Source organism: Cricetulus griseus, chromosome 5 (assembly GCF_003668045.3).
Source record: "Cricetulus griseus strain 17A/GY chromosome 5, alternate assembly CriGri-PICRH-1.0, whole genome shotgun sequence".
Taxonomy (NCBI): Eukaryota; Metazoa; Chordata; class Mammalia; order Rodentia; family Cricetidae; genus Cricetulus; species Cricetulus griseus.
In genome coordinates, this window is record NC_048598.1 from 26507796 (window position 1) to 26527681 (window position 19886).

General features: G+C 39.8%; 1 protein-coding gene across 11 annotated transcripts in view; it reads left to right on the forward strand.

Moving 5' to 3' along the window:
* Pou2f1 (POU class 2 homeobox 1) overlaps positions 1-19886 on the forward strand; it is a 136841-nt gene that overhangs the window by 39354 nt on the left and 77601 nt on the right. For 4 of the 11 annotated variants that reach the window (XM_035444896.1, XM_035444897.1, XM_027417121.2 and 1 more), the window contains exon 2: positions 12636-12711. The exons of the other annotated variants lie outside the window; for them this stretch is intronic. The gene's annotated coding sequence lies outside the window, so the exon portion shown is untranslated. The remainder of the gene's footprint in view (positions 1-12635; positions 12712-19886) is intronic. 11 annotated transcript variants of the gene reach the window in all.

Below are 19886 nucleotides of genomic sequence, written 5' to 3' on the forward strand. Positions count from 1 at the left end.
ACCTTTAATTCCAGCACTCAGGAGGCAGAGGCAGGCAGATGTCTGTGAGTTCGAGGTCAGTCTGGTCTACAAAGCTACACATAAAAACCCTGTCTCAAAAAAGAATAAGCAAGATACTATGACATTAAAATTATTTTTAATCAAAATGCTAACAGACATAATTAAACTTGAATCAAGACACAGAAATACCCATTTGTATATATATTATTTGGTATTTCCAGCTGCTCTTAAGCTGCAGTGATAGTATTGGAATAGTTGTGCCAGAGAATATATGGCCCATGAAAGCTAAATTTTATGCTTGGTTCCTGACAACTTTGCTGACCATAGAAAATTTAGTATGTTTTCTAAAACTAGAAGTTCTTGGCCATTAATGCAACCCTTTATACTTACATTTGTTCATGAGGAATACATGCTTTACCCAGAATATAATTTCATTATTTCTACACAATACCTGAGCGTCAATACTTGATAATACTCCCTTGGTTGAGGGTAAATTTTTTTTCTTTCTTTGTTTTTTTTTTTTTTTTTTTTTTTTTTTTTTTTTTCCCTTTAGAAAGACTCTGCATAGACAGCCCAGCCTGACCTTGAATTTGTGGCACACCCACTTAGAATCCTCATAGCCGCCCAGTGCTTGGGTTATAGGTATGAGCTATTACACCTGGCTTGAGGGTAGAGAGTGTTTAGTGTTTAGTTATATTTTGTCATTTGAATTGAGAAAAATCAGTTTTCAGAAGTCAGTCTAATTTGCTGATCCAGGTCTACTGAGAAATTGGAAAAGTTAAAAGAACTTGAACATCAGGATTGCTGTTTGAAAAAGCTTTACTCCATTTGAGCCAAGAACATTGAGAGAAGTTAGTATTTCTCAAAAGTAATAGGACTTCCAAAAGTTATAAATTAAGCATTTTAAGATATATTAAGTGTGGGCTGTCAAGATGACTTAGTGGGTGAAGGTGTTTGCTGTCAAACCTTACTACCTCCACATGCTGACCCTGATATACCCACACAATAAATAAATGAATACTTTTTAAATAAATGAATACTTTTTAAAGAAGATGTACTAAATGAGCACATTCTAAATATATACTATGAACACTGACGTTCTCTTGGTGGTAGGGCCAGCCAGTATGTGCTGTCTTTTCCCTGTCATACTTAGCAGAATTGTGACAGTTTGAAGGGAATAACAGGGAGTTCTTGGACTATTCTGAATAAGAACTTAGGATAACTTTTGTTTGAGTTGCCTGAGTGAAGGGAGTAGCATATGCACAAGAATTTGAACGTATAGTTCATTTCTCTTCACTTTCCTTTAATTAAGCTTCACCTGTTTCAGACAATAAAAATAAGAGATTTGAATACTGAATGAGAGGTTGCTTGACAGTTTGGTTACCAGCATCTGCACCACCTGTGACTCTAGCGTCAGAAGACCCCACATCCCCTTCTGGTCACCCACAAATATGTGTTTTGCACAGACACCAATAAAAGCCTTTAAAATAGAGCAGAAGAAATTATATTTAACAGAGGTAGAACAAGCACAGTTCAAGTGTTAGTTTTCTTGCCTTCTCTCCTTTCCTGAGTGGTCAATCCTGACTGCACCATATTGTTTATGATTGAATGATCTCTGTGAAAAACCAAAAGCTGCAACCATTGATTAAACAGATTTATACTGAGTGAACGACCTGCTACGAACTAAACACGAGACTTCTGTCATAGCTAGATTTACTCAGCCCTTATCATATTCAGTCAGTAACAAGAGTGATGAAGTGGTAATTTCTTTGACTTCATAGTGGCTACTTTATACATATTTAAGGATTATTCTTTATAGAACTTTCATGTTTGTGTAAATAACTTCAGTTACTGTGGTGGTTTCAATGAGAAATATCCCCATAGGCTCAGGTGCTTGAATACTTAGTCTCCCACTTGGTGCTGTTTGGGAGTTGGTACAGTTTTGCTGGAGGGAGTGACCACAGTTCAGGAAGTACAGTGAACATTTACCCAGATCTTTCCTTCGTTGACACCCTGACCATTCCCTTGCTGGAAGCTGAAATCAAGCCTTCTCTGTTTTCCTCTCATCTCCCTGGTAACTTCTATTTTGTCTCCTTTTGTTGTCCTTAGGTGTTAGATTCATGAAGGCTTGATTCTAGGATTCCATTTCTTTTCATTCTACAACCTAACATATTCATGCTCATGGCCTCAGTTACTGGTTGTAAGTAAGTAAGCACTTTATACACAAAATGATCACTTTAAAAATGCCCTACTAAGCCGTGCATTGATGGCGCATGCCTTTAATCCCAGCACTCAGGAGGCAGAGGCAGGTGAATATCTGTGAGTTTGAGACCAGCCTGGTCTACAAGAGCTAGTTGCAGGACAGCCTCCAAAGCCACAGAGAAACCCAGTCTCGAAACCCCCCCCCCCCAAAAAAAAAGTCTGACTAAATTTACATAGGTAAGTTAATGAGACTGTGGCTTTGTTTGTGCTTTGAACAACACGACTTACAGAAGGAAGATTTGTGTGGTTCACAGTTTGAAGGTATAGTCCATGGCAGGGAAGTCATGGCAACAAGTGCATGAGGCATTGGGTCACATGGCATCTGCAGCCAGGAAGCAGAGGGCAATGAATGCTGGCATTAAGCTCATTTATTTCTTTTTATTCTAGCCTATGGAATAGTGCTGCCATGGTTAAAGGACACTTAAATTCATCTGATCTAGGAAATCCCTCCAAGACATACCCAGAGTTTTGTCTCCTTGATCATTCTGAATCCTGTCAAGTTCACAGTCAGTGTTATCCATCATAGCTTTGTAAATATGCAATGCTGTTGACACAGGGTTGATGTCCCTGTGTTCTTTTTCCTCTTCACCTTGATGGTCCAGACTATACATAAGGCTGACAGTGTCTAATAACATGTAGAATACTTTCCCAGTATTTGATAGTAGGTGATGATGTAAAACTGATAAAACAGAAATTCAGTGTTTGTTTATAGTAATGTAACTGACTTCTGCCCTTGATTGTAGACAGGAACTGTTAGAAGTTATCAATATAGATTTATACCAAACCATTTCTTTTTCTTACAGATGTATTCTCCTTGATAGAATGTATATTAGGTTTGGAGGAATGATCCACCCTGACAACCCACATAAATATGGAAATACTTGCTAATTTAGTTATTAAAAAAAAACAAGAAAGGGATAAGGGATAGAACTTAGTGCAAGAAGAAGTGGAGTTCTTGGCAGAGGGAATTGAAGCCTAAGTATCCCACAGAGAACAATTGAATGATGGGGTTGAGGGACTAAGAGAAAGATTAGTAGCTGGGCTGCTGGTCCAGAGTGAAGAAAAAGAGCTTAGTGGGAATCAGAAACAACTGTCCTGACATAATGTCTTGTGTGAAAGCATGTTATAAATTTGTGATATCAAAAATAATAAAGATGAGCTGAAATAGCAGTTAAGAGCACCTACTGTTCAGTCATAGGACTAGAGAATCCCAGCAGCCATGTAGCAAGACAGGCATCCCACAGAAAGGGCTATAACTCTAATTCTGAGGGATCTGAGGGATCTGGTGTCTTCTTTTGGCTTGTATGTGCACCCCCCCAATACTCAGTACACACACACACACACACACACACACACACACACACACACACACACACACACAGACAGAGAGAGAGAGAGAGAGAGAGAGAGAGAGAGAGAGAGAGAGAGAGAGAGAGAGAGACACGGAGAGAGAGAGTGAGTGAAAGTGTCTTTTAAAAAATAAAGATGCTTTCTTCTGTTGGGCTGGTGATGATGAAAGTGGACATGCCAAGGAGCAAAGCTGCTGGGTGTCAGAACTATTTTTAAAGATTCTGTATACTTGTTTAGGTTTTATTTTTTTCTCTTTTTTTTGGTTCATTTATTCTATAATTAGTTAATTTTTTTCTGTATATAATTTATTTTCATTTTATGTTCATTGGTCTTTGTGTGTCTTTGTGAGGATGTCAGAAGCCCTGGAACTGGAGCTACAGATAAGTATGAGCTGCCATGGGGGTGCTGGGAATTGAACCTGGGTCATCTGGAAGAGCAGCCAGTGCTCTTAAGCAATGAGCCATCTCTCCAGGTCATAACTAGTCTATTAATTCTTTTAGAGAGTAGAAAAAATAGTTGGTCACTTCCCACTAATGAACATGTTGTCATGCTCTTAACAAAATGATTTCTGTAGTCAGTCTTGTGCCCATGTGGCCAAAATTGAAATTAGGAACTACTGTGGTCATTACCTTTAAAAAGATACTTGTTCACAGTGACATTTTTTTTAAAAATTTTATTTATTATGCATACAACATTCTGCTGCCATGTATATCTGCACACCAGAAGAGGGCACCAGATCTCCTAACCACATGGTTGTGAGCCACCATGTGGTTGCTGGGAATTGAACTCAGGACCTCTGGAAGAGCAGCCTGTGCTCTTAACCTCTGAGCCATCTCTCCATCCCCCACATTAGGTTTTTATATGATCCTTATTTTGTTTAACTGAGAAGTCAAGGTTTGTAATAGACCAGATTTCCCTTTCATTGAAATGATTTTAATTCAGACTAATATGAATCTTTGTCTCCTTTCTGAGTTATTTCCCTGTCATGATCTTTTAGTAGTTGCAGCTTTACCCCCTTTTCTTTCATTCCTTTTTTTTCAAAGTTTCTTCTTTCCAACACTTTCCTTGAAATAAATTATGCTAAATCCAGTTCAGATTCCATGTAGTCCTCAAGTTAATGGCTTTGTCTACAAATGCTTGATACTATGCTGTGTTGTACCAATTAAAATTTTAAAATGCCAGGTAACAGATACAGTCATATTTCCAAAGGCATCAATTTCAAAGTGTCCTGTGTCCTCATCTGCAAACTAAATACTTTAAATTTCCATCCTCATGGGAGGAGAGTGAGTCATTCAGTCTTCTTTTGGCTCTAGTTTAGACAAGGAAATAAAAGTTACATGTGATTCTCCCAAGATCATTTATAAACCAATCTTTCTTTATATTGACATAAAGTATTTGAGAGTGCTTATCCCAGTAACAAAATGCATAAAGTTGTGATTGTCTAAATAAGAAAAAATGGCAAAAGAACTACAGTGTACAAACTGGGAGAAAAACAATCTATTTTGTATCTGTAGGATGTTGGTTTTCAAGCAATTAACAGAAAAGAGAATTTACAGGGTGGAGAGATGCACAGCTGTTGAGCAGTTGCTGGTCTTGCAGAAGACCTGGGTTCAGTTCCTTGCACCCACATGACAGGTCACAAACAGCCTAGAACACAGTGATTTCAGTTTCAGGGGATCCAGTGCCCTATTCTGACCTGGGGGCACTTCATAGTGCACATACACTCATGTAGGCAAACACTCATTAACACATAAAACAAAGTATGCTTTATTTTTAAAGGTATTTAAAAGGTATCATGTTTTGAAGATAACAAATTAATAAACCATAGCCAAAAAGTGGGTATATTGGTACATGCCTTTAATTTCAGCACTTGGGAGGCAGAGGCAGGTGCATCTTCTGAGTTCAAGGCCAGCCAGGGCTACATAGTGAGAGACTGCCTCAAAGAAAGAAAGAAAGAAAGAAAGAAAGAAAGAAAGAAAGAAAGAAAGAAAGAAAGAAAGAAAGAAAATGTGAGCCTTGGCCAAGACTAATTCTGGATTTTAAGGGAATAATTATGAAAACAATATGTTTTCTACCCTTGTATCAAAATGATCAGTATGTATTACATGTGGCATTATTTGTGATGCTTAAATAACGCTTAACTGAAAGGAAAGTCCAGAAACAGGATGATTAAGGACCAGGGGGTTGAAAGAATCCAAGAACTTCAAACTGGATATTGTAAGGATTTAATATGTTTTAAGCATTCATTGAATGAGTACTTATTTAGGAACAACTGTGTCCTAGGCTTTGTTGGGAATCAAAATGCTACCTCTGTCCCAGAGAACATTAATCTTTACAAACCATTGTCTCACCTTTATGGGGGATTGGGGATGCAAACCAAGCCTTAAGATTATATATGATCTCTTCAATCTTAGTCTTAAAATCTTGGGTATGTGGTACAGATGCAGTTATTTGCTAACAGTTAGGAAACAGTATGATGTAGGACTAAGAGTTGTCAGTTGTCATCTGTCAGTTCTAGAGACCTGACAACCCTTCTTCTCTGTCTCAGTTGCCTTGTTTATAAATTGAACTTTCTTGAGGATATTGTATAAAGTTACTGGACCAGAGAGGAGGGGCTCAATAAATGGTAGTTATTAAGTTAAAGAGAAATGAAGGATATTAAAACCAACTCCACAATTGAAAACAAACCCAGCATATTGTTAGGCAAATTTATTGGCAAACTGAAGACCAATTAAATAGAAATTGTGTACCGTAAAATACTGGCCATTAGAATATAAATACTCATGATTTTAGAAGATTGGGATGTACCTGAAATTATGCTACCTGAGGTTTTGACAACAGAATTTTTTTTAAAAATTTATTTAATTTTATTAATTTTACATATCAATCCCAGTTCTCCCTCCCTCCCCTCATCCTGCTTCTTCCACCTTTCCCTTCCCCTTTCCCCCCTATCTGCTCCTCATGACCTCCCATGGGGAATCAACAAGTCTGTCCTATCACCACATTGGGGCAGGACCAAGGCCCTCCCCCTTGCGTCTAGGCTGAGCAAGATAGCTCTCCATAGGAATTGGGCTCCAAAAAGCCAGTTCTTGTATTAGGGGTTGATTCTGGACCTACTGCCAATGGCCTCGTAAACTGCCCAATCCACCACTGTCACCTGCATTTGGGTTGGGGGGGACTAGTTCGGTCCTATGCAAGTTCCCCCAGCTGTCAAGTCTGGAGTGAGCTCTCACTAGGTTGGGTGAGTTGTTTCTGTGGGTTTTCCCATTATGGTCTTGACTCTTTTGCTCATATTGTCTCTCCTCCCCCTCTTAGACTGACCTGGGGAGCTTGAACCTAGTGGTGAGTTGTGGATCTCTGTGTTTGCTTCCATTAGTTACTGGATGAAGGTTTGACAATTAAGGTAGTCCTCAATCTGATTACAGGGGAAGGTCAGTTCAGGCACCCTCTCCACTATTGCGTAGAGTTTTATCTGGGGCCATCCTTGTGTATTCTTGGGAATTTCTCCAATACCAGGTTTTTTGATAATCCCAAAATGGTTCCCTCTATCAAGATACTACTTTCCTTGCTCACCTTCTTTGTTCTTGGCCCAGCTTGACCTTCCTGTTCCCTCATGTTCCCCCTCTTCCCTTCTCCCCTTCCACCTTCCCCCTCCTTCCCATGCTCCCAATTCACTTCAGGAGATCTTGTCTTTCCTCTTTCTAGGTGGATCCATGTATGTTTCTCTTAAGGTCTTTTTGCTACCTAGCTTCTCTGGGGATGTGTACTGTTGTCTGGTTATCCTTTGCTTTATGATGTTTCCAGGTTCACTTATGAGTGAGTACATACCATATTTGTCTTTCTGGCTCTTGGGTTACCTCACTCAGGACTTTTTTTTCTAGTTCTGTCCACTTGCCTGCAAATTTCAAGATGTCTTTTTTTTTTTTTTTTTTTTTTTTTTTTTTTTTTGACTGCTGAGTAGTACTTCATTGTTTAAATGCCCCACATTTTCCTTATCCATTCTTCAGTTGAGGGCATCTAGGATGTTTCCAGGTTCTGGCCTTTACGAATAATGCTGCTATGAACATTGTTGAGCAAATGTCCAAATGTCCTTGTGATATGAGTATGCATCCTTTGGGTGTATGCCCAATAGTAGTATTGCTGGGTCTTCATATGTGTATGACAAGCATTTTACTCATTGAACCATCTTTCTAGTTCAGTATTCTATATTTAAGATCAGCATGTGAAAAATCATTGTTTTTTTTTTAAATTAACGAATATGGGTGTTTTGCATACATGTATGTCTGTGCTTCATGTGTGTGCTTGGTACCAATGGAAGCCAGAAGAGAGTGTCAAATCCTTTGGAACTGGAGTTACAGACAGTTATGAGCCACCATGTGGTTGCTGGGAATTGAATCCAGGTCCTCTGGAAGAACATCCAGTGGTCTTAAACACTGAGCTATCTATCTCTTTGGTCTCCCAGTGTTCTATATTTAAAGATTTTTGTTTACTTTTTTATTTGTGTGCCTCTGTGTGTAAGTGAGTGTATGTGCACATGTTCAGATATATAAGTGTTTTTGCAAAGGCCAGAAAAAGGTATTGGATTCCTCAGAGCTAGAGTAACAGGCTTTTGTGGAATACTGGGCTTGTTATGTGGATGCAGGGATCTAACTTTGATCTGCAAGATTGAGCAGCAAATTCTCTTAAGCACTGAGCCACATCTCCAGCCCATTTCTATATTTTAATGAAGCATTCCTCCATGTCTGAAGAAGGGACTCATTGCTATTTTTAATAAACAGTAAGAACAGCATAAGTGGTTAATTGTGTTTATCTTTATAATAAAGAACAGTAAATGCTTTAAACCAGTTTCATACATTCTGCTGTGGAGATAGTGAAGTCTTAGTCACTGTAAATTCAAAACAGATTCTTCAATATTTATTCTTTTTTTAAAAAAATTGTTTTATTTATATATTTTATGTATATGGGTACTTTGTGTGTACATTTGCATACCAGAAGACAGCATCAGACAATTGTGAACTGCCATGTGGGTGCTGGGAATTGAACTCAGGACCTTTGGAAGAGCAGTGAGTACTCTTAACCACTGAGCCATCTCTCCAGCCCCCAATATTTATTCTTATCTGCCCTCTAGCCTATTTTTGATTTAGGATGCTAGGATAATTTCTCTTCATTTTTTTTTCCTTGATTAATGATTTCAAATTTCTGCTTGTTTTAAAAAAAACTATATATCTCCAAGCTAATAACTGACTTGTAACCAATATTGATAGTTTTAGTATTAATTGAAAGTTGGCTGAATGTTTCTAATCTAAAGAGGTCCATGGAGTGTTTTAAGCAGCTCTTTTATTTCATGGATTAGTTGTTTACTTAAATGATAGAAGTTGTTAGTAGTTGAATGAGAGACAGCTTAGTGATCCAGCTTCTGCTCCCCTCACCCCATAAACCCTAGTGCATCTCCTGTAGGTGGTCTGCACTTCTTCTGTCTTAAAACAGGATAGGAAATCTTTTTCTTACAGAACACACCTTGCCTGTCTTATACTCAGTTCATGCTCACATATTTTTCTTTACATAGATGTGGAAATTAAGCTTTTCTAAATAATCTGGCAGCTATGATGTTGGTGTTAAAAGTAGTAGTTTTAAGTTAAAGATGATGTATCTTTATTCTGCCACTGGTGTTTAGCATCTTTATTAAAATAATTTGCCAGAATATCCCATTTCTCACCTGTAAAACAATGAATGGTTTCTTTATACGGTTTTGTTGGTATTAGAAGAGGAATATTTAAGCCTATCCAGCAAGGTATTTGATACACCCAATGTTCAAAAAACACTTATCATATGAGCAAAGGAGCCAAGATGGGGCTGGAGAGACCTGCAGAAACAGTGAGCCTGACCTAGTGAGAACATGGAGACCCTAGTCATAAAGCTGCAGAAACAGCATTGGACCAAACCAAGCCCTCTGAATGTGGGTGCCATCTAGGAGGCCAGTCTTCAATCCTAGAGCACAAATGGACTTTGGGAGCCCATTCCCTATGGAGGGATACTGTTGCAGCCCAGTTACAGCAAGGAGGGCCTGGGCCATCCCCCAAATGATATGACAGACATTGAAAGTCCCTGGTGGAGGGCCTAGGAGTTGGGGAATGGGTTGGGTGATTGGTGGGGAACATGGGAGGATAGATATGTAAATATAGTGGTCATTAAAGAATTTAAATAAAAATAATTTAAATTAGAGAAAAAAAGTCAACAAAACAAAAAACAAACACAAAACAGCAGCAGTGTACTTTAGCTGCCTCCCAAGTGCTGGGACTAAAGCGGTGAGCCCCACCACCCAGTTTATTAAAAGCTCTAGAGTCACAAAAACATAGAATAAGGGGGAGGATAGCACATTTTAAGCCTCATTCCCCTTAGAAGGATTATATTATTCTCTAGTACCCTTGGCAAGTGTGTATACCTTGATTGATGTTGAGTCTCTTCTTTGGGCAAGGCATTGTGATAGGTTTTCAGGGAGCATCAGAGTGGAATAATAAGGTTGTTCAGGGTAGGTTCCAGTAAGAAGTGGCAACAGTGGAAGTTTAAGATGGAATTGAATATTTACAGAGTTTCTGATAACAGGAACCAGGTGGGACAAAGGAGAGGAGCAGGGCAGTTGCAGGAAGTCATGAATATGGATACTCCCATGAGATTGGATGAAGGAAGGTATGGGAGTAATGAAGTGTAAGCTTCCTGCAGTGTGACTTTCTTTATCCATCAAATGAATTATTAAAAATGTAACTGTGATTTGAACAAATTTGCATCAGAAAAATTACAGCAAAACAACCAGCAATAGAAGTAGATTTCTTTCCTTATGAACTTCAGATTATTATAAGTATGTAATTTACTATTTAAATTAAGTTAAAAATTCTTTCCAAGGGGGATTGGAACATGGTTACAGAACAAGTTACAAAAATGACTAGGCAGATTTGGCAGAGAAATAATTTCTAAACAGGAAAAAAAGTGGTACTAAAATTTAAATTCCAGTGGATAGTAGATTTGAAAAAGAAATTTTAAAGAAATTAGTGACAGATCTTGGGAAATTAAGCAGATTAATGCTAGTGTTATAGACTTAAATATGAATTTACTAGTGACAATATTGTCAGCTTTCATGTGCACTCATTAGAAGACAGTTCTAAGTTTATTGTTCTTAAAATGCGTGCTAATCCCAGAGAAACACAGACAACAAAATGAAGCTTGATGTTCTTCATATGGCCAAGGGCATTACAGTCAGGAGGTACATATTGCACCTTGGCTTTAGAAAATGAGAAATTGCTGGAGAGTATTCTGTTTGTCCCTTGTAACTGTTGAGCCCGGATATTCCGTGAAAACAATATATAGGATTTTTATTAGCTGCCTTACTCAAAACCAACAATGAATGTTCTGCTCATTCTAATCTTTTTAAACTAACCTTCACTTGTGGACTTAAGTCTAATATGCTTGATTTAATATTTGTTGACTTTCTCAGAACCATTTTTTTATCTACCCACAAGTATTTTTGAGCCTCTCTCAGGTTCTACCACATATGTGAAATTTTAAAAACATGAGTACAAATTTTAAAATCATGAGTAGCAGAGAAAACAGATTAGGTGAAATCAGTGACTTGGTTACTGTTTGTTTGTTTGTTTGTTTGGTTTAAAATAGTAAATATTAAGAGAAAGTCTTTCTGAGGGGGTAGGACACAGAGAGACTGGGATAGCCATAGCCCAGCTTCCTAGTCCTCACCTTAATGATCAGAAGTTGCAAAGGCAATGCTTTAGGCAGCTGTGAATGAGTGTGGCATACTTTACTATGGTACTGGGTGTGCTTAGAAGATGGGAGTATATATTTCCAAGACAGGGTTTCTCTCTGTAACAGCCCTGGAAGCCCTAGAACTCATTCTGTAGACCATACTGGGCTCCAACTCACAGAGATCTGCCTACCTCTGCTTCCCCAAGTACTGGGATTAAAGGTGTGCCCTCCATGGCCCTGGCTGGATTTTTGTTTTATAATGAGATATATATTAAACACACACACACACACACACACACACACACACACACACACACACCCACACCCACCCACCCACCCACCCAGAGCCAGGCCATGGTGGCAAATGCCTTTAATCCCAACGCTTGGGGAGGCAGAGGCAATCTAATCTCTATAAGTTTGAGACCCCCCTCCAGAGTTCTAGGGCAGCCAAGGCTGTTCCACAAAGAAACCCTGTCTCCAAAAAACCAAAACAACAACAAAAAACCCCAAAACAACAATAACAAACAAATGACAACATGTTTTCATGACTTAAATGCTTTATCTTCTCTAACTCAAGGGGTGTGATTTACAATGGTAATCTCATTCTATATTTGGCCAGGAACTCAACCCTACATTAAAACATTGGATCTCAGATGTTTGATATGTTGGCTGTGCTGTTATTTAGACATTCTTAGTGGTCCCACTGTATTATAAAAGCATAAAGTATTTGTTAACTTTAGCTGAAATAAACCAAGGTTTTTACATAAGGAGACAAGATACTATCAAAGAATCAGTGTTTTAGATATAGAAGATAAAGACAATACCTATAGTCGCAAGCCATGTTACAGAATTAAAACAATCATTTCTTTAGAATAAACTGTACTTTAAGCATACCTAATTATGTATAGGTTTTACACAATGAATTCTTTTAAAATGTATGAAAATATTTTCTATTTCTTCTTGCAACATTAGTGTGTGTGTACTATTCCCAATTTCCATTTGAGAGTTATTGGCAGCTGTTATAGCAGATTTACTCTGGAGTAGTGAAAAGCAGTTAATCACTGCCATGGTTATGTCCAATATGAAAATGACTTCAGAAGCCATAATTATAATAGACTAGTTCTGTTGATGTCTTGTTGAGTCTGTTCCTTGTTGTCACCATAGGTTATACTGTGATTGTCTTGTGGAAGACTCCCCCTCCCCCTTTCCTTCTCTGAAGGAGATCAGGGATCCCCTTAAGGGTCATTGTGAATTTTTTGTTGTAATTGCAGAATGAGTGAGTTTGAATATGAAGTAAGAAGAGCCTATATAGGAGAGATGTTCTGGGGCTGCCCTTCTCTACGAAAGGTAATTCAGAAAGCATTTATCATGGCTGCTTTACCATTTTTATGTTGTTTACAAGCAAATATAAGTGGGCAATGTTGCTTAGTTGATGTGCAGTGACATCAGGTTGACAGGCTTTATGATACTGAAAGATTATTGATGGAAACTCAGAGTAAGGGCAGCATTTTGGAAGTTTATCCAGCTATTCTTTTTGATTCATGTAAAATGAACTGAGGCCAACTAGATGGTTAGCATTATTTCTAAGTAACCTAGACTTTACCCATTTCCTTTTAATTACAGGACTGTCTTTGGTAGCAAGTCTTTAAGCTTAAAATCAAAATTGTCCTCCTTGTCTAAGTTTTCTCTGTTTTGAATCTTTCTCTTAGTTCTCTATTAAACCAAGCTTTTGGATCATGACTGGTTTGTCTTACGTCTTTGTTATCTGAAGCAGAATACTTCTTTTGATATTTTCTTTTTATCAAAGTTACAGAACTGATTGCATAGGGTTTCACTCTTTTAGTTATGGATTTGATTAATAAGGTAAAGACATTTGGTCAGATACTGGAAGCCAACCAAATGTACTAAGCTAAACTGTTAGTTTAGCTAAAAAAAGTTTTAATCAGATTATAAACAAAAATTTACAAACATTTCATGTGTTTATTTAAGAAAAACAAGTTGAAATGCTCCACCAACAGTTAGATAATGAAAATGTTGTATATATACACAAACTGTAAAGGAAAATGAAATGGCATAAGAATTGTTACATATGGAAAGTAGTATATTAAATGAGGTAACTCAGACTCAGACAAAATCCCATGTTCTTTCTCATGAAGTTCCTAACTTTGAATGTTTGTATAGATGTAAATAAAGGAATGTGAGAGTGGGCATAAGCCATGAAACTAGATAAGGGGCCACAAGGTGAGAAGAAGTGCTGAGCAAAGGAATAGGATGAAAGACACAAGTGACATGTAAGCAAGTGGGAAGGAGGCAACTAGAATGAAACCTAATACTTTGTATGGTAATAATGTTTTTCAGAAACAGAAAGGTAGGACCTCATCAATAGTGCATAGTCAAGACCATTGGCACACACTCAGACTGAAATGGCTCAGTGGGAGGGTGTTAGACTGAAGAACATCGACACTTAACAAATAGAGCTAGGAAGAAGAGTCTGGGAATCCAGTGTCTTTATTGTTGTCTTAAGGCAATGATAATCCAGGTAGGGTTCATTCTTTTGCAGTTCTTTTCCTATAAGAGTGGAGCAAGAGCTGAAAATCAGAGTTGAATTTATTCCTTAGATAAAAGCATTCCTTGAATATTTACGTAAGATACACCTACCCCAATTTTACAAAACAATATGACAAGGAAAAGAAAGAAAACAAGTATATTTTTTTCTCTCTTTCTCCTGTCTCCTAACTTGTATGTAAAATCACCTGTCTGGGGCTAGCAGTGTATAGCTAATAGGTGACCCTAGGTTCCATCCCCAGTGGCATGCCCCCTCAAACAAAATGCATGCACTCATTGTGCCACGTTTGGTTGATATCCATAGGAAGCCTACCCTTTTCTGAAGAGAAATGGAAGATGATTGGATTGGGGTGGGGGGCAGAGGGGAGTGGTTGGGAGGGGCTAGGAAGAGGGGGGAGGGAAAACAACAGTCAGGGTGTAAAAAAATAAAGTATGCATGTGTATATGACCTATATATATATATAGTAGTATATAAATATAGTAGTATAGTATATATATATATATATATTTACTACTTTTTATATATATATATGTATATATGACCTATATACTACTATATATATGACTATATACTATATTCTTCATACTACTTATAAACAGACCCCAAAATAATCTTGGTGATAAACACTTCCTTTGAATGTCTTTGTTTCCTTGTTTTGTTTTGTTTGATTTTCCTCATAAATTGTGGCCAATCTTAAGTAGTTTATGTTGAACCCAAGGCCTATTTACTAGGCAAGTGCTCTGCAGTTGGGCTATGTACATCTCTAGCCCCCAGTAAAATTTGCAAGTACATTTTGTAGGATAGTACTGAAAGCATTTAGCAATTAATTTTTTAATTATGAGATTCAGAAAATAGCTTGGTCGGTGTTTTAGAATTATTATTGCTATGCTGAAACATCATGACCAAAAGCAAGCTGGGGAGGAAAGGGTTTATTTGGCTTACACTTCAGATCATAGTTCATCACTGAAGGAAGTCAGGTCAGGAAGTCAAACAGGGTAGGAACCTGGAGGCTGGAGCTGATGCAGAGGCCACTTGTATTTTCTTGCTCATCATGGCTTACCCAGTCTGCTTTTTTATAGAAACCAGGACTGCCAGCCCAAGGATTGCACCACCCACAATGGGGCCAGGTCCTCCCCCATCAATCACTAATTAAGAAAATGACCTTTAGCCAGATCTTATAGGGACATTTTCTCAATTGATGTTTCCTCTTTTTGGGTGACTCTAGTTTGTGTCAAATTGGCCTAAACCTAGCCACCAGAGGCTTTTCTTCATTAACTATCTCAGTGAAAGACCCCCAAAGAGGTACTTTTGTAGAGGGAGACCCACACCCAGGAATCAGCGAGGCCACGAACTGGATGTAAAAACAAGAGGCTTTATTGGAGACGCGGGTACCCGGGGCGACTTAGCTTCTGTGTGGCTATGCGCCCCGAGCCAAGGGAGAGGTGCCTTTTTATAGAAAAAACACAAGCGAGGAACAGGGATTCTATTGGATGGTTCAAATGAGGCACAGAGCCATTCCAGATCAGCATATTCTCAAGGTCTGGTGTCTGGTACAACAGACTTGATTCCTCCCTCCGCGCCCAGGTGGCTGACCTTGGGACGAAGGTTCCCCAAGGGGGGGGGCGTGGGGGCGAGGGGTGCCCTTTTCCCGCTCGGCCCCAGCCCCGGGGCGCGGTGCCAGGGCAGCCCCGCCTGGGTGAACCGGCTTGGGAGGGAAAACGGCAGCCGGGGGAAGTGGAGGCCGGCGGGGGCAAGGACAGCGGGATGAAGGTGAAGCAGGGCGGCTCTGCGGCAGGCCCTGGCCGTATCCTGGCTCTGCCCTGCTCAGTCCCCGACGCGCTGCCCTAGGTCAACTGCTCTTCTCAGCCCATCCCGGCTGCTCCAGAGAGAACACCCAGCATCAGCATAGGCGGGGGGAGACAGAGAGGCAGCGGGCCTTTCATTCCCCCATTTCTCTTGTGACTGAATGGAATCTTTCATTCAGAGGTCTCTGGATATTCTGGATCTATTTGCTTTAGCTGGTGGTATTGTTGAGTTAAGATTAAGGCCTGTATGACAGATAGTCGTTCTCTGATGAATAGAATGCAGGGACCAAATATGAGGATCAAAAATAGGATAACCAGAGGTCCCATGAGCGTGGATATAAGGGTAGTCAACCAGGGGGACTTAGCGAACCATCCTTGTTGAGATTCAAATAGCTGTTGTCTCTGTTTAAGCCTTTCCCTAAGTTTGGCCATGCTGTCCCTAACTATACCTGTAAAAAAACAGCATTCTTCCTTGAGGGCAGCACATAGCCCCCCCTTCCTGTAAAAATAATAAATCTAATCCTCGTCTGTTCTGCAGGACCATCTCAGAGAGTGATGTTAAGGATTTCTCGAGTGCACTGACTGACTCTTCTAGGACCTGGATATCCGTGTGCATGGCTTGCTGTAGAAGTTTGAAATGACTAGTTTCCTGTAAGGCAACCGTACCGGTTCCTATGCCAGCTGCTATACCTCCCATAGTAATTCCCCCGAATAATAGGGCCACGGTTAAGGACACTGGCTCCCTCTGATGTCGGGTTGACTTCTCTAGTAAAAGGTGTGAGCCCATATGGCCTAGGGGTTACATAACTCTTGATATGAGGGAGGAACCCTGCCTATGCATAGCCCCTTTCCTGAGACCTCTCAGGTTGGTGGTATGTGACTTTGGGCCAAAGTTAGAGACACAGGGAGTCAACCCAGTACTGCAAGCCCAATAAGTTCCATAAGGGGCAACAAGGTATCGGCTGTGAGCTTGTGCTGCATGGCAGTTTCACAACTGGTAGGCGCTGAGGTCTGGTGACGCCGGACCCAGACAGTGTCCCCGATCTGGTAGGAATGGGGAATGGTAGGATGGTCCCTCTGGTATGCTAGGGGGAGTAGGAGGACCCAGTCTCTAGTGTCCCCATCAGGGAGTGATAGGTACTGGCATCCCCACGCAAGGGAGTTCCCTTTGACTTAGCATTTCAACCAGGGAGAATGGACGGCGAAATTCTTTTCCAAACTGCTTCCTGCTGACTTTGGGACGAAGTTAGGGACCCCAGAAGGTTGAAATGCTAGTCAAAAGCAAAAAGGAATTTAGGCAACGGGGAATCCATCAGGGGCTTCTGGTTAGCAGACACTGTTGCAGAGATAGGGGGTGTCCATATCAGCAGACTAGTTCACATCCATAGCAAGTCTAGGGTTCGCAGTCTACTTAGAACAGTCTGAAGTCAGCAACTGGTACTCAGATGTCTGTCAGAAGCAGAAACCTGTTTAAGACATATTTAAACTAGGAACAGAGGTTAAAACTTATTTATAGAAGCCCACAGTGCAGAAAAAGCAGATATCTGGATATCTGTTCAAACAGCAAGAACATATTTATAACTTTGAGTCCTAGCAAAAACTACAGATTTGGGCTATAAGCATGTACATTTTTCTTCTGTCCAGAGAGCTAGGTATGGATTGGACAGAGGTGCCTTTGGCCTGATGAAAAGCCCTTTAAGTTTGTACTTAGATGACAACCAAAATAAACTTAAAAACCTTGAGCTTGTGCCTGAACAGTAGATAGTCATTATTTTATCAGCTAACATACTGACTAGTCTATAGTGGATCTGACTGTCTGATGCTGTCAAGCTGACAACCAGTAATATTTCAGAGATCTGAGAAGGGTATATTTTATCCGAATCTACTAAAAAGTGACAGAAGCCAGTTAGAAGCAAGTCCATATACAGTTAGCCAAACCCAAGTTTCTCCATTATCGTTGGAGGCAGCTGTCTCAAAGAACAGCAATCTTCGCCAGGCCTATATTGTGAGAGGTTTTATTTTCTCTCTGTGGAAGAGGGACATGGAAAAGACTGACCTTGTTTTGTCTAGGCAAAGGGGTACAATCAATTTTCCAGCGTCCAGCAGCTTTGTCCACAGTCTCGGCCAGGTTCTGGCAGGCGGCAGGTTTCATATCTGAGCATCTGCTCATTGGTCCAGGTGCAGGAACTGAGGTGCCTGTAATCTTCGGGTCATTGTCAGGATCTGGCAGTCTGTCTGACATTATAAACTTTAGAGATAACAATTTAAATGCCATATTCTGAAGATCTCTGAAGCATTAGAGGTCTGTTTGTCTGTTTTAATTACTTGCCTTAAGCATACATTAAGTATCTACAGGTGGCTAGGTAAGGTCTTATTTCTGTAAATAATCAGCACCTGTTCTAGAGAGGTACAGGTGATGCAAGCCCAGGGCAGGCACATCTAAGTGCCAGGATTCCTTAAACAGTAGCTTAACTTCTTTCTTAGGCAGGGTTTTTCTGTGACTTTGGAGCCTGTCCTGGAATTCGATCTGCCGGACCAGGCAGGCCTTGAACTCATAAAGATCTATCTGCCTCTTATTCCCGAGTGGTGGGATTAAAGGCGTGTATCCCCAATGTTCTAAACTTAAGGTGTGTGCTACCAACATCCTGAGCTTAAAGGTGTGTGTTATCAACATCCTAAACTTATTTCTAAAATATAAACTGTAATATCTTATAATTTAAATTGAAGCTCTTTAAGTACAAACATTAATAAAAACAAACATAAAAAAAACTGGTTTTAAAAAGAAATTTAAATTCCCTTAAGGTCTTTCTGTAATATATAGAAGCATTAACATTGTAAATCTCAATTGAAAAACTTGTTTCTAAGATGGTACCTCTAATTTCCATGCGGTCATCTTTAGTCAAGATGGCGGTTTAAGTATTCCTTTTTTAATTTTAGCAAAATGGCGACCAGTCAAGTCATATGAACATTTTAAAACAAGTATATATAAAACAGAATTAGCTTAATATGGTTAAAATTTTAGACATGAGAAACCATAGCACAGTTTACATTTTTCTCTGACTTATAATAACCTTTTTTCTGATTTTTAACAACTTTCCTCTGACCTTTTACAACTTGCTTTGACCCTCCATAACTTTCTGTAACAATCTTCTCTGCTATGACTTGCTTGCTTTAATTTTCTATAACCTTTTAGTTCATTTCTCTGACTCTCTTAGACATTCCTAGACAAATTTCCTTTTTATTATTTAAGTTTTCTACATTTTTTTTTTTCATTTTTCAGTCAACATAAAAATTTTGTCAAAGTCCCCTTTTCATGAAGTATAGCAAAAAGTACATTGATCCCTGTCCAGGTCGCTGGTGGCCTGCCCTGGATCTTCCGGATCATAGGGAGTATACATCCTATATGCTTCTTTTAGTCTCTCTAGAAAAGTGGCGGGCGATTAGAGGGGAAAGGAAGGGGGGGGGTTAAAGGTATCATCCCGCAGCTAGCCCACGTCAAAAGCTGGCCATTCTGAGGAACAAAGAGCAATCCATTTGCGTTTATGCACATCAATTACAAAACAAAGACCAAATAACACAGAACAGGTTTTCGCAGCGCGGTTTCGACAGAGAGTCGAAAGGAAGAACTAAGAGGGGGGTCGAAGAAGGGGGCCCTCCTTCTTCGTCCCCAGTAAAGATTGCAAATCCCTCAAGCCGAGGGCCTTCTCCAAAGAGACTGGGAAAATGTCCAGTCATAGATCTAAGTTCAAAGTACAAATCCCTCACACCGAGGGCTTCCCAAGTTCAAAGTACAAATCCCTCACACCGAGGGCTTCAAACGCTACCAGGACGTCTCCTGGAGCCGCGGTCGGGAGTCCGAACTCGTCAGTTCCTCTCGGAGCCGCCAAATACAAATGTACACAGCTGTATACTACAAACGCAAGCGCAATTCACAAGACGGACTCAGACCAGACAAGACAAAACAGCGGATCCGCACAACACTTACCTCCCAGACGTGGGTCGGTGGTCCCTGGGCGGGTCTCGATCCCGGACGAGCCCCCAAATGAAAGACCCCCAAAGAGGTACTTTTGTAGAGGGAGACCCACACCCAGGAATCAGCGAGGCCACGAACTGGATGTAAAAACAAGAGGCTTTATTGGAGACTCGGGTAC